Source organism: Macrobrachium nipponense, chromosome 24, assembly GCF_015104395.2.
Source record: "Macrobrachium nipponense isolate FS-2020 chromosome 24, ASM1510439v2, whole genome shotgun sequence".
Classification (NCBI taxonomy): domain Eukaryota; kingdom Metazoa; phylum Arthropoda; class Malacostraca; order Decapoda; family Palaemonidae; genus Macrobrachium; species Macrobrachium nipponense.
In genome coordinates this window covers 9,154,638-9,169,637 of record NC_061091.1, presented here as the reverse complement: position 1 = coordinate 9,169,637, position 15,000 = coordinate 9,154,638, and the positions used below count along the sequence as shown (strand labels likewise).

The 15,000-nt window shown below is 35.4% G+C and overlaps 1 protein-coding gene across 6 annotated transcripts in view; it reads right to left on the bottom strand.

Annotated features, from left to right (window-relative positions):
- The window catches only part of LOC135205429 (neurensin-1-like), a 341,552-nt gene that overhangs the window by 154,017 nt on the left and 172,535 nt on the right, over positions 1 to 15,000 (bottom strand). For 3 of the 6 annotated variants that reach the window (XM_064236002.1, XM_064235999.1, XM_064236003.1), the window contains exon 2: positions 1,986 to 2,039. The exons of 2 other annotated variants lie outside the window; for them this stretch is intronic. The gene's annotated coding sequence lies outside the window, so the exon portion shown is untranslated. Of the gene's footprint in view, positions 1 to 1,985; positions 2,040 to 6,672; positions 6,692 to 15,000 lie in introns of those variants that run through there. One more of the 6 variants, XM_064236000.1, reaches the window with a different exon arrangement.

Here is a 15,000-nt window from a genome sequence, read left to right as displayed (position 1 = left end):
CCTAAACATTTTGCCTCCACATATCAACGTTAAAACGTTTTGTCCCCACTTATCAAATCAAATTATCAGCGTTTTACCTCCACTTATAACGTGTACGTTTTATCTAAACATTTTACCTTCACTTATCAACGTTTAAAAGTTTTGCCTCCACTAGTCAACGTGTCCACGTTTTGCCTCCACTATCAGCATTTTAATGTTTTACCTCCACTTATCAACGTTTAAACGTTTTGCCTCCATTTATCAACGTGAAAACACTTAGCCTCTATTTATGAATGTGTAAACGTTTTGCCTATATTGTTGTCAGATGCACGATTATTACTGAATTAAACCTTAAATAAAGTACAAATTACTGAGGCTAGAGAGCAACAATTTGGCATATTTGATGATTGGAGGGTGGATGACCATCGTACTCATTCGCAGCCCTCTAGCCTCAGTAGTTTATGAGATCTGAGGGCGGACAGAAAAAATGCGGACGGACAGACAGAGCCATCTCAATAGTTTTCATTTACAGAAAACTTAAAAATGCCTAAAGGGACAGAACAGCAAGTTCATTTGACCCCTCTGGTTCTTATAAACACTGGTTAACGCGTTGAATGGCTTACTATCTTCACAATGATTGCATATATTAACAAAATAAAAAGAACCGTCATGGATTTTCATATGGAAATGCCAGTTATTATTATTATCAAAATGGTTTTAATTATCAATTCCCACAGAAGCGCCTCACACTGAGGGACCTGGGGCAACCCGAACAAGATGTAAGGTCTGTAAGGTCAGGGTTGGCACAAATGAATTGTTTTTTCTTACATTTATTATTTTTCTTTAAATCCCAGTAGTTCTACATAGCAGCGTGACAAAGGTGAAAGGACAAGGAGTGACACACTAGAGAGAACAAAGGATGACGTGGCTGGTGGGATGAGAGGTGACATGCAGAGGATAGAAGGACACATTAAGGCAAAATACAACTAAAGAAGATAGTTTGAGAGGAAGGAAAAACCAATTTGAAGACTGAGACATACTAGAGAAACCAATTCAAGATTATTGAACCCGCATTTAAGTGTAAAAAATAACTAATAGCAGAGACAATAAATCATTTACATCGATACCAACAGGTAAGACTACTAAGATGTCATCTACATATCTGAACCATTTCAAGGGGACAAAGAGAAAAGATTTTATCTCAGAAATTGTTTTTCAGGTGAACGAGGCTGTAAGTCTTACTCGGCTTCGAGACCACATGAATCAGCTTCAGGGAGGACATGGGGCCGATAAATACAAATGCTAAGCCATAATTCCTACTTATTTATACGTATCTGAAGCCTGAGATATACCAGGGAAACGGATTCAAGATGTACTGATCCCGAGTATAAGTATATAAAAAAACGCATAACTGTTACGGGTCCTATAAATACAATTAACCGTCTTCCTACTTATTTAGACGTGTCTTAAGCCTGATATATACTAGAGAAACGGATTTAAGATTAATGGAACTTGCACATAAATGAATAAAAAAAAATATCGCATAACAGTTAGGGCCCGATAAACACAAATACTTGACCGTAATTCCTAGTTATTGAAGCGTTATCTTAGACTATGGAAATTCTATTCCTCTCAGTTTTCGTTCTCGTTCAGCAAACATGGGACAGACAAATCAGTCACGGAATTAAAGACATAACTACGGGTTTATTCTTCAGTACCGACTTCGAGGAAGATTTGGGTCTCACACTCCAGTCTATATTACCTTCATAGATGAGGGATGAAAGCGGGAGTCAGACAAGGTTAAAGGAGATGGACAACAAATTAAGGAATACTTATTCTAAAAACCGACAATCATGAAAACGTATGTCAACTGGGGGCTTACAAAATAATCTAGTAATACTTATCCTAAGGTAGCCCCTACGGGAACCTATGACCAATGAAGAAAACAAAAGAACTATACATACTTATACCTAAAAGAATTAAATCAATCGTCATGGGTACATTACCTCAAGAAGAACACAATTACTCTGCCATTGCGAACGAAGGTCCCATGAACTCACCTGTAAAAATAGGACAGAATTGTTAATTAGACACCTTGTATACTCAAAGAAATAAACACTAGTTATTTCATATTATTAATTACTTAATGAAAAAAAACCGGACAGGAATGATTTTAGGAGTTTGGATACTATATCTTCTACTCGTAATAATCTTACTCTGAATGACTGGTCTTTTGTATGTGTGTGTGTGTGTGTGCGCGCGCGCGTGTGGAAGATACCATGTACAAACATACTCGTACAAGAGTTAGTCACCCATGTATTATTTTGCATAAAACAAAATCAACATATAAATAAACATAGTATGACAGAAAAATTAATCACAAAAATATGAATGATGACATGCACAAACATAAAATCTAGGTCACCCATGAATCATTATGTATAAAACTAAATAAAATTACAAATAAGCTTACTATATGATACAAAAATAACTATACAAATATAAATAACTAGAAAACCTATCTTTATCGAAGTTTTATCCACAAAATAACCAACCCTACCATTCGGGGATAGGTTGGATGACGTCACAAGGAAAGGATCTATAAGTAGGAGCCAACGTCACCGTTTTTTTTTTATCATGATTGATAGAAAACGGAGCGCTGGAGCGGGGTAAACAAAAACACTTACTAGTCCCTCCATCCGTAATATTTCATAATTAATAGAGTTATTAATGAACAAAATCCATCACGGTAACTTTTCATTTATCACCTCACTGTGCCTGGGATATTTATTTCTTTTCAAGGGCCCTTCCACTAGCAAATTATTAACAGATTTATGATTTATTAGAGAGAGAGAGAGAGAGAGAGAGAGAGAGAGAGAGAGAGAGAGAGAGAGAGAGAGAGAGAGAATTATCTCTTGAGGCCTCCTGTTTAATTTTAATCATGCCGGAGTACCTATCACCCGCGTGGGGTAATTTTATTCTCTCTCTCTCTCTCTCTCTCTCTCTCTCTCTCTCTCTCTCTCTCTCCAGGCCAAGCTAAGCGCAGCGAAAATTAACTAATAGACAGGGCACCTAATTTTCTATTTAGGTCAAAAGAAGGTTCGTCGGTTGAAGGTATGTAAAATAGGAGTGTCCTGCGACTTCGCCAGAGAGAGAGAGAGAGAGAGAGAGAGAGAGAGAGAGAGAGAGAGAGAGAGAGAGAGAGAGAGAGCTTTCCATGTCCTATCATTAAATCCATTACAGCAAGTTTCTTACAAGGAACAGTAAATCATTAAGTGTTGCGTTACAATTTCGCCACATAATACCAATTTTCCTAAAATGAACACCACCATTTAAGTGTAAAATCCTAAGCTTTCCTACTACAAGAGAGAGAGAGAGAGAGAGAGAGAGAGAGAGAGAGAGAGAGAGAGAGAGAGAGAGAGCAAACGCTTTCCACGTCCTGTTATCAAATCCATGATAACAAAATTCCTAGAAGGAACTGTAAACCAATTAACTGTAGAGATCTCAGCGTATCTATCGGCAGAAAATCAATCGGTGACAGCCAATTACAGACTAGACAGAACAAGCTAATCCTAAAGTACATTGACCTCTTTCCTGAATGAACTGATTACAAGTTGCGTCATCGGATTAGTGGCGTCGCTTCCTTTTGAAAAAAAAAATGTCAAGAGTAATATCATAAGAGCAAAGAGGATTTAAATGGCTGATGGAGGCGCTCTCCATTGAAAGCCGATGGATTTAATCTGGAAATATATATATATATATATATATATATTATTATATATAATAAGTATATTAGTATATATATATATATATATATATAATATATATATATATATATCTATATATATATACATATAAATATATACCTATATATACATATATATATACATATATACATATATATATATATATATATCATATATATATTATATATATATATACATATATATATATATATCTATATATATATATATATATATATATATATATTATATAGATAATATAAACTTTGGTAGAAAATGCAAACTGAATTCTCACGATACCTTCTTTATGAGTTAACTTTGGTTATTGTAGATGGCTCAAGAGTTTTCTTAAAATTCACGAACTTCACTCTTCGATGTTATTTCCTTTTAACCCTAATTTAAAGTTGAACTAAAAGGGCCAACGTAATAATCACAGACCCAAATCGTCAATTAGTCATCAAGACCCGCCGAAAGTTAATTATCTGTGGCGGTCATCTAATTAATGTTGACAACAAGTTTCGTCTAACTCCGTCATAATTATAAGAGTTGTTTTTTTCACATTCCGACAAAGCCACATAGTTGAAAACATCTAAACATCAAGTCATGGCTGATTGAGTTTATAATGACAAGATCTTTTTGTTTGTTTATCGTCATTCCCTTTTTCTTTTTATTGCGGATTTATATCGTGTTCGTCTTTACTACACTCTGGACAGGGATTTTCATTTTGGCATAATCATAAAAAAGCAATAAAAATAAAGATCAAATTAAAATCAAATATAAATTTTAAATTAAAATACAAATATTAGAACATCCCTCTTACAAATGAATATTACAAACGAAAAGGAAAATGAATTAAAATCAAATTCAAAATTACAATTAAAATAATTGGAAATCCATCTCACATAAGAATAATAACAATGTAAATGAAAATCAATTAAAACCAAATTTAAAATTAAAATTGAAAGAACATCCCTCTTACGCACGATAAGAAAAATGAAAAGGAATATTAATTAAAATCAAATCTGAAATGAAACTATCTGGACACGCTTCTTACATCTAAATACTAAAAATGAAAAGGAAAATGAACAGAAAATGAAAGGGGTGATTGAACCCACAGCTCCAACAGAAGGAAATAAAAAGAAAGGTGTAAATTACAGGTACTTGACCCTAATCGCTACAAGATGGGAGGCACTCAGATGTCATTTTCCCAGTCCAAGGAAGGGGAAAGAAAAAAAAAAGAATAAAAATAAGGAATAAAGGCAAAATAAGAATCAAATCTTGTTTTTCTCCTGAGTTTGAAACTGAAATGAAATGGCAGCTCTAAATAATAATAATAATAATAATAATAATAATAATAATAATAATAACAATAATAATAATAATAAGTCTTCCTAGACAGAAATAGCAACTTCAAAGACTCACGATTGAGGTCCTTGACAGTCAACCCAAGGATGATATAAGAGCTACTCTTACACTCATGGTTCAAGAAGGTAGTGACGTAAGACTTGCAACCTTGTTCCTTGTAATAATAATAATAATAATAATAAAATAATAATAATAATAATAATAATAATATAATAATAATAATAATAATATGTTCTGTTAAAAAGATTGGCAGCATCAATGGAACTGATTTTATACTTGGTCTTTTCAATGGTTCTCACTGTTCCCACCTATATTGATAATAATAATAATTTATCTTGTATTGTAGCCATTCATTCACAATAGTTTAATATATATATATATATATATATATATATATATATATATATATATATATATATATTATATATATATATATATTAGTTTATTAATCTATTTATTCTTTTCTGATTACTTATTTGACGTCCGAAAAATAGTGAATTCGTCAACGCTTGGGAACCCAACTATTCAATCTCGCGCTAGCAAAAAAAAAAAATCACTTACCCAAATACACACGCACACAAATATAAATACATATCACAGACACACACACACACACACACACACACACACTATATATATACATATATATATATATATATATATATATATATATATATAACAGGAGCCCATAAAAACACCAAAATATAGAGAGAAAAATACTATATTTCAGAGACTGCTGTCTCCCTCTTCAGGTAGACGAATCTACCTGAAGTGGGAGACAGCAGTCTCTGAAGTATAGAATTTTTCTTTTTTATATTTTGGTGTTTTTATGGGCTCCTTTTATTAGATGGAATTCTGTTGTAACAACATTTTAACAGTCATATATATATATATATATATATATATAATATAATATATAATATATATATATAATATAATATAATATAATAATATATAATATAATATAATATAATCTTTGCGCAGGTGTCATCTAATAACTATTCAAATGGAAGCTAAAGCTGCAGTAATGCACACTAATACTATTTCGTAACTGCTTCCCTAGGAAGTGTCAATGGTAAGGGATACTAATTCATGTAAGTATGTATGCACACAAAATCAATATATAAATGTGTATGCATATTTCCCAACATATCTCTCTCACCTTTTTGGGATGCGTGACGTCATTAAGGCAGCCCCCTGAACAAGAGAGAAGAACCTTCGGTCTATTTTGTCCCAGTGGAAATGTTACGGAAAGTGTTCCTTTTTATGAACAAAATCAAGGACTTTCACGGACTGTCAAGAATTATTCTTAGAAGTGAATACAATACACAGAATTTACGCCCAAGGCCCACCACTTAAAACCATGAGGCCAATCAGCGCTGAAAGGGAAATCGAGAGTAAAAGGATTTCAAAGGTGTATCAGGAGGGAATCCTCGAAGTGCCATTATGACTCAATTGATAGGAGAGGGCAGAGGAAAGTAAGATGGAAGAAAGAGAATACGAACGGAGGTACGGAGAAAGGAATGGAAGGGGGTTGCAGCTAGGGGCCGAAGGGACGCTACTAAGAACCTTAAGTAATGCTTACTGTGTACATCATGCGGTGCACTGACGGCCACAAACCACCAACCACCCCTGCAGGGAGAATTATTCTTAGAGATATAAAAACGATACGTTACTGGACTGTTCCTCCAAGATGCCGTAAGTCATACACAAATAACACCACTCTGAAGACAGTTATCTTTCTTGAAGTTTTATATGTGGCCTAATTTTAGGCAAATCGATAAACGAGTACCCTACGCAAGATGACAGATCACTGTATTTGGGAAAATGGAAGGTTGGCGAAGCGAGAGTAAGGTGGGAGTTTTAGAATGGAAAAATACTAACTAGAGCGAGGGGAGGGGTGGGGGCGAGTATTGGACCGGAATAATATTAGAATACATAAACATCAAAAGTGAGGACAAATAAAGGTGAAACAGTTTGCGGAGAGGAAATATCGTAGAACATCAGAAACATCGTTCTCAATCGTCCGATGAAACAGTATTCAAGGTTGATATCTAATCAATTCTTTAGAATAAGTAACACTCGGCAAAGAATTATAATAAATATTTAAATTTTGATTACCTTCATGTGCCATTATACTGTAGCGAAGGGTAAAAGTAAGATTCAGAGTCCGCAACTTACTGATTTATTCAGTTGTTATTTTTGATTAAGCTGGCCTTGTGGCAGCAAGGGCTCTTGCTCATAGAGCAGCTCGTAGAAAATTTATTCAGTCAACAAACAGACAGCTCTTACGAGCGGATATGTAGCGCCTGACATCAGGCGATCAAAAACAGAGGTCATACACGTTCATTCGTGTTTGTTGACAGATGGAAATATACATATGAACTGATACACAAGACACGACAGAAGTTAACGTACATATGGCTGAAATGCTGACACTGTGATGCATATGATGATGACGATACATTTATCATGACAATAATAAGAAAGGAGATTACATGTATAAAAGACATATATGTATAAAAATGATGTTATGAGGAGATTAGCCGGCCAGTGCGATGTAAATAGGTGTGTGCGGTTCACGTAGAACCCTACAATACCACGCTCTTTAAAATGTTCATTGTAACACTATATATATATATATATATATATATATATATATATATATATATATATATATATATATATATATATATATATATATATATGCTGCGCAAGAGTTTTATTTGCTTGTGACTGTCACTAAGTACATTTAGGCAAAATAACTAGATCGGAACAAGACCTTTCTATTTCTGCTCCTTCCAGCTTTACCAAGCAATCTAACAGATTATACCCTGCAGTGTCTCACCGGGGTACAATCATATATTAACTAATTTGGCAAAGTCCTTCTTCCTGCTAATTAATTGCTTCGCCATAACGACCAGTAATTGTTGGTTATTAGACATTAAGCTAATTAATACTACTTGGAAAGCCGAAGAATACGTTGGGAAAGGTAATTCATCTATTGCAAAGTAACTGAAGACTTGGTAAAACGCTCAGATGTTTACAAGGCTTCTCCTTGCATTAGATTGATGACGGGTACATTTCATTTCAGTCTGTGTGTCTCTCTCTAATGACCCTGTCGGTTGTCACTCCACTTTCTCGGTCAATGAATCTCTCTCTCTCTCTCTCTCTCTCTCTCTCTCTCTCTCTCTCTCTCTCTCTCTCTCTCTCTCTCAAAATGGATGATTGTCTTTTGATCACACACAATAATGATATATAACCTTAACTTAATCATTTGGAAAAAACACTTTCAAAAGAAACGACCTGGAAGTCATCAACAAGACACGAAGGCTCTTCCAATTTCCAGAGTGAAAACAATGCCAGATGATACTTTCCTTGAGTGCAAGCAATGATCAGATGACACTTCCCGAGCGAAAGCAATGATGAATATTGATATACGCTACTTTCCTGGGTGAATGCAATGATGAACAATAAAATACTGGGTGAAAGCAATGATAAAAATTACTTTCCTGAGTGAAAGCAATGATAGATTATGCTTTTCCTATATGAAAACAATGATGAATGACACTCTTCCCGAGTGAAAGCAATGATAGATGATACTTTTCCTGAGTGAAAGCAATGATAAAAATTACTTTCCTGAGTGAAAGCAATGATAGATGATACTTTTCCTGAGTGAAAGCAATGATAAAAATTACTTTCCTGAGTGAAAGCAATGATAGACGATGCTTTTTCTGAATGAAAACAATGATAAATGACACTCTTCCCGAGTGAAAGCAATGATAGATGATACTTTTCCTATATAAAAGCAATGATAAATGACACTATTCCCGAGTGAAAGCAATGATAGATGATACTGTACCATAATCTCCCAGTGAAAGCTGACTTACTAGTCACGATCCTTGGTCCCTTGACGGTGCGTTCGAATTGATGAGAGCACTTCCTAATTGGTTTTTGTTTGTTTGTTTGTATGGTGTTTTTACGTTACATGGAGCCAGTGTTTCTTCAGCAACGGGATTAACGGCTTTACGTGACTTCCGAACCAAGTCGAGAGTGAACTTCTATCACCAGAAATACACATCTCTAACCACCTCAATGGAATGCCCGAGAATCGAACTCATGGCCACCAAGGCGGCAGGCCAACACTTATACCGACCACGCCACTGAGGCGCTACTTCCTAATTGGTGGTTCTCCCATTCTCTTAAGGAAATACGAAGAAAACGGAGAATTGGCATAACAAATGAAGGGGTGTGAAGATTCGTTAAAAGTATCTTTACGGAATGCAATGATGAGTGAAGATATTCAAGAGTGTTGACAGCAATTCCTCATCTTCGGACGTGACGAAACTACTTAAAAAAAATCCATAACTGATTTCCGATCACGGATGGATGGATGGATATTAATGATCGTGAATTGCTTATCATTTACGACTATCTGAGTCTCATGTATCTCATTTACGTTTATTTAAAGCATTTATCCATCGTACATTCAGGGCCGACAATTCAAAATTACTTCCTAATAACAAATCACTCGAGCTATTATTCCCTTTGCTGCGTTAACACATCACCAGTTATTAACTACTAATGAGCGAAATCGTTTCATCAAATCAATATCTCTGCCACATAAGCTATTTGATGACCATTAGACACAAATTGGCGCTTATTGGAAAGCTCCCAAAGCCTTCTTCAAAAGCTCATTTGCTGGTGGCCCTGTCCATTGTTACGCCATCGTCTTTATCAATTAATTGCCCTGTCTCCCAAGACATACATTCTATATTGGCCAACACCTTTAAAACATCTCCAGCATTAATTTTAGATTTGTAAATGTAACAATTACGTTCTAAAGCCACCTTTCTCATGAAGTTTGAAATTCCATCGATAAAGAAAACATAGGGATAAACAATTCTCCATAAGTGTGTCCACACTACAATACAGCATGTCATCAACAAAAGTCGGCGACTTATTGCATACATATAACAAACAGGTTGAAAACGGGTCAATGGCCAGATATGAAGTACGATATAATCGTACGAAGCATTGATTCGGACAATCAATAAGTGGCCGATTTATCTTCAATCTGTAAGTGATATGTAGGGGCCAACATGTATTTATGACATGTTTGGCACTGGTTTGTGATGTATGTGCAACAAGTTGCCAACGCGTCGATGACATGTCTTCCTGTAGCAAGAGGTTGCCAACATGTCGATGACATGTTTGCCTGTAGCAAGAGGTTGCCAACATGTTGATGACATGTTTGCCTGTAGCAAGAGGTTGCCAACATGTCGATGAACACGTTGCCAGTAGCAAGAGCTTGCCGGACAAATGTCGATGACACGTTTGCCAGTAGCAAGAGGTTGCCAACATGTCGATGACACGTTTGCCAGTAGCAAGAGGTTGCCAACATGTCGATGACACGTTTGCCAGTAGCAAGAGGTTGCCAACATGTCGATGACACGTTTTACTGTAATGTAGACGCCCATACTGACACTCACTCATAACTAGAGCACGAACAGCAGCTTTAATGACCTCAAAGCCACGCCCACCCCTGCATGCTCTCATCTCAAAACATATTCAACCTTGCAGACAGTTGACAACATCTGCAGACTTACAACAACCTAAATTAAACTTTACAAAGGACCTTATTACAAACGAAGTCCAAAAATCAGGCTGATAAATAAAGGAATCTTTAACCTGATCATTCCCAAAGATATCGAAGATTAGATAAACAGATATTCAATCTGGCCTTTTCCACTGCAGTCAGAATAATAACAAACAATTCATTAAAAAAACACTATTTGAATATAAGTACATTATCACACAAGACAATTCGTATGAGCTGAATCAACGTCCTTTATTTACTTCAGTTCTTTAATGACAATTTTTTACTGATTTGCTAAAATTGTCTAGAATTCCACTTTAACTTTCCCAAGATCACAGAATAACTTACGACCAAGCAGACCCCATACCAATCTATTGTTAGTCCTTTGTGGTTCCCCTCTTCTAGATAAATATGGCTGCGGTTTATCTTCCGACCGAATAAAATTGAAAATATTATTGGTAATAATAATATATATATATATATATATATATATATATATATATATATATATATATACACAAATTATATATAAACCTTAATATATACATATATCATATATATATATTATATATATATATTCTATATATATGATATATATTTAACAAGTTCTACTAACATAATTTCTTATTTCCACAGAAAAATATCTGCACGCCAAAATTTCAACCCGTCAATGAAAGGGGTTTTATAAGCCCCGAAGCAACCTTTCCCCAGCGGATAATTTAATTTGGCGATGTATCGGTCAAAACAACTCTTCATAAAACGCTTATTGGACGGGTACGCACTTTATGAAATGTAAAAGAAAAAAAGATTCGTCGAAGACAATCAACTAACCTACAGATATTGAGGCTTGAACGCAATACCTCTCTCTCTCTCTCTCTCTCTCTCTCTCTCTCTCTCTCTCTAATATATATATATATATATATATATATATATGTATATATATGTATATATATGTATATGTGTATATATATGTATGTATATGTATATATATATAGTATGTATAGTGTATATATATATATAATAATATATATATATATATATATATATATATATATATATATATATATAGTATCAAGATTGCGTTAAGTCACTTTCCAATGTAACTTTCAAGACACGATAAGTGTAATTATAATTCCTTTCAGTGTAATTTATTTCTAAGACAGGGAATTTGTTATCAATTAGCTATTTTAGGCTTGACATTTGGACACGAACACACGCGCGCACAAACACACACACATCATTATTCTTGTTTTATTACATCTACTTTCGCTTTTTCTTATTCCACTGGAAAGATATAGTCTTTAACCAATATTATTAATCTACCTGTGAGTCTCAAATTCGTTCTTAATGGGGTATTTTCCTCATTCAGTGCTTATATTGACTCCTAATGTTTATCCCCAAAGCAATTGCTTCTCTATCCTGACAACAGCATGAGTCATCAAAGAGTACGCATAAATTCGATAAACTTTTTGTGACCTTCGCCTCTGGAACATCCAGTGTTATTGAGGTAAAATCCCTCTGAGATTGGAAGACCACGGCCCTGTAATCGGAAAACTTCTAAGCTGATTCAATGGAACATCATCTTTAGCCCAGTCAGACTTTTACAGATATCAGTCTTGGGGTTGTTACTACAACCTCAGTCCCCACAACTCCCAGTCATCCTTCCTCGAAAAGAACTACCATCAAAAGTTATCCAAGTCACTAACATATTTTACAGCAGAGATTCAATAGGTAAATCTCTGTTCTTTACGGAACAAGCCTGTAGGGGCCACTGATTTGAAATTCAAGCTTCCAAAGAATTATTGTTCATTTGAAAGAAATTACGTATTATTATTATTATTATTATTATTATTATTATTATTATTATTATTATTATTATTATTATTATTATTATTATTAATTTTATTATTAATATTATTATTATTATTATTATTATTGAAAGGTATATCCATATTCATGGGGGAAAAAGTATTCCTTTGAAAATGATTATAGAATCATTATTATATTATTATTATTATCATAATTATTATCATTATTATTATATTCAGAAGGTAAACCCCTATTCATATGGAACAAGCCTTGATGAGCCAATGACATGAAACTCAAGGTTCCAAAGAATAATAAGTGTTCATTTAAAAGAAGTAACAGAAGAAAAGAGGAAATACAGATAGAAGAAATCAATTATCGGAAAAAAGTTAATTATTAAACTAACAAAGAAACAGATAATACAAAGAAATCCAAATGAATAAGAGATGAAATGTTTCCGGGTAGGGATGCGCTGTAACTGATATTCCTGCGGAAAGGCCCCAACCAAGATATGGTGATGTGATAATAATGATGATGATGCCAATCGCCCAGTTGGTAATGCTGCCATAGTGATTAGCGCGAGGCACCATCATAATTACACCATTATGGATGATGGGGTTTGTGTCTGCCTTGATTATCGGTGTTGTCAGAGAGGGCGTTTGAATCAAAATCTGAACATGTGAAGATGTATCGACAAAATTATATTTAGATTTAAATCTATAATGTGTGTGGGTGGGTGGGTGGGTGGGGTGGGGGGTTAGGGTAATTTTACGTATTCTTACTCACACTGTATTGAATTTCTACCCTGACTGCACTTTAATTGTTCAAGTAAGCTGCAGATTTTCACTAATGCTCGGCGGTTTACAACGGAATGAAATATAAAATTTTGGCCAGAGGCCAAGCGCTGGGACCTTTAAGATCATTTAGCTCTGAAAGACAAATTGAGGGTAATAAGGTTTTAAAAGGTGTATCAAGAGGAAAACCTCAAAACAGTTGCACTATGAAACAATTGTTAGACGAGGACTGAGGAAAGTAAGATGGAAGAAAGAGAATAAGGACGGAGGTAGAATAAAAGCAATGAGAGAGGTTGCAGACAGGAACTGGAACTAGATCATAGAACTCAGGCCAAAAGCCACTCGTTGGGACCTACGAGGTCATCCATCGCTGAAAGGGAAATTGCGAGTAAAAAGGTTGGAAAGGTGTAACAGGAGGAAAACCTCGCAGTTGCAATATGGGTTAAGGAAAGTAAGATAGAAGACAGAGAATATGAACGGGGGTACAGTAAGAAGAATGAAACGGGTTATAGCTATGGAGGAAGTACGATAATTTACAAGGCAGATGCGTTAACTCCCGCATCTTTTGTCCGGTCTTGGGATCAGAATCAGTGTACAAAAAGGTCAAGTAGCTATATCGTAGTTTAACCAGACCACTGAGCTAATGAATAGCTCTCCTAGGGCTGGCCCCAAGGATTAAATTTTCCTTTTTTACGTGGCTAGGAACCAATTGGTTACTTAGCAACGGGACCTACAGCTTATTGTGGGATCCGAACCACATTATTTTGAGAAATGAATTTCTAATCACAAGAAATAAATTCCTCAGATTCCGCACTGACGGTCGCGGGAAGCGAACTCGGGCTACCAGATTGATAGTCGAGTACGCAAGCCAGTGTAGAAAGCAAGGCAGAGCTCAGATAAAATCCCTTCCACTTCCACAGGGCAATTCTGACAAAGACATATAATAATCAACGAGAAAGGAATCCGTCTGTTACATGTCAATTATGCTGGGTGGGGGAAGATTTTTTTTTTTCTTTCTTTCTTTTTTTTTGTGGTGGTGGGGTGGGTTGGGGGGGGGTTAAATTCCAGCTAAGCTCAAAGCGGAAAGCGGTGCTGCTAACCTTAGTTCCCTGTATGCCATACACCCCGATTTCACTGCCGACCGCGGGAGATCAGAATCGAATTTACTGGCTCGTTTTCCCATTCCCCACCGAAGAAGTTTCCCGCTTGCTCAGCAGGCCGCTCGCCGTTTGGAATCCTCCTGTTACGACACTAGCAAATTCTCTCTTCGTTCTCTCTTTCTCTCTCACTATCCACAGTTATCGGATAATTCAGTTTCCCTAGTCGTAGAAATGTCCTCTTTTGCAGAGGACAGAACAGATTTATTTGACACAGTCTTGTAAAGAGATTCATATTTAAAAACAAAGAGAATTTAAAAACATTATTTCTTGATTTCAGATTAAATTAAAATATATCATTTAGCCCAAGGGACAAGCGCTGGGACCTGTGAGGTCATCCAGAGTCGAAAGTGAATTTGAAAGTGAAAAGGTCTGAACGGTGTAACAGGAAGAAAGCCTCGCAGTTGCACCATGGGACAATTGTTAGGAGAGGGTTAAGTAAAGTCAGTTGGAAAAACACAGAACATAAACGGAGGTACAGTAAAGAGGAATGGCAGGGGTTGCAGCTGGGGGGTCTAAGGGATCTGCAATAACTCTTTTCTTAAATATATGAGGCT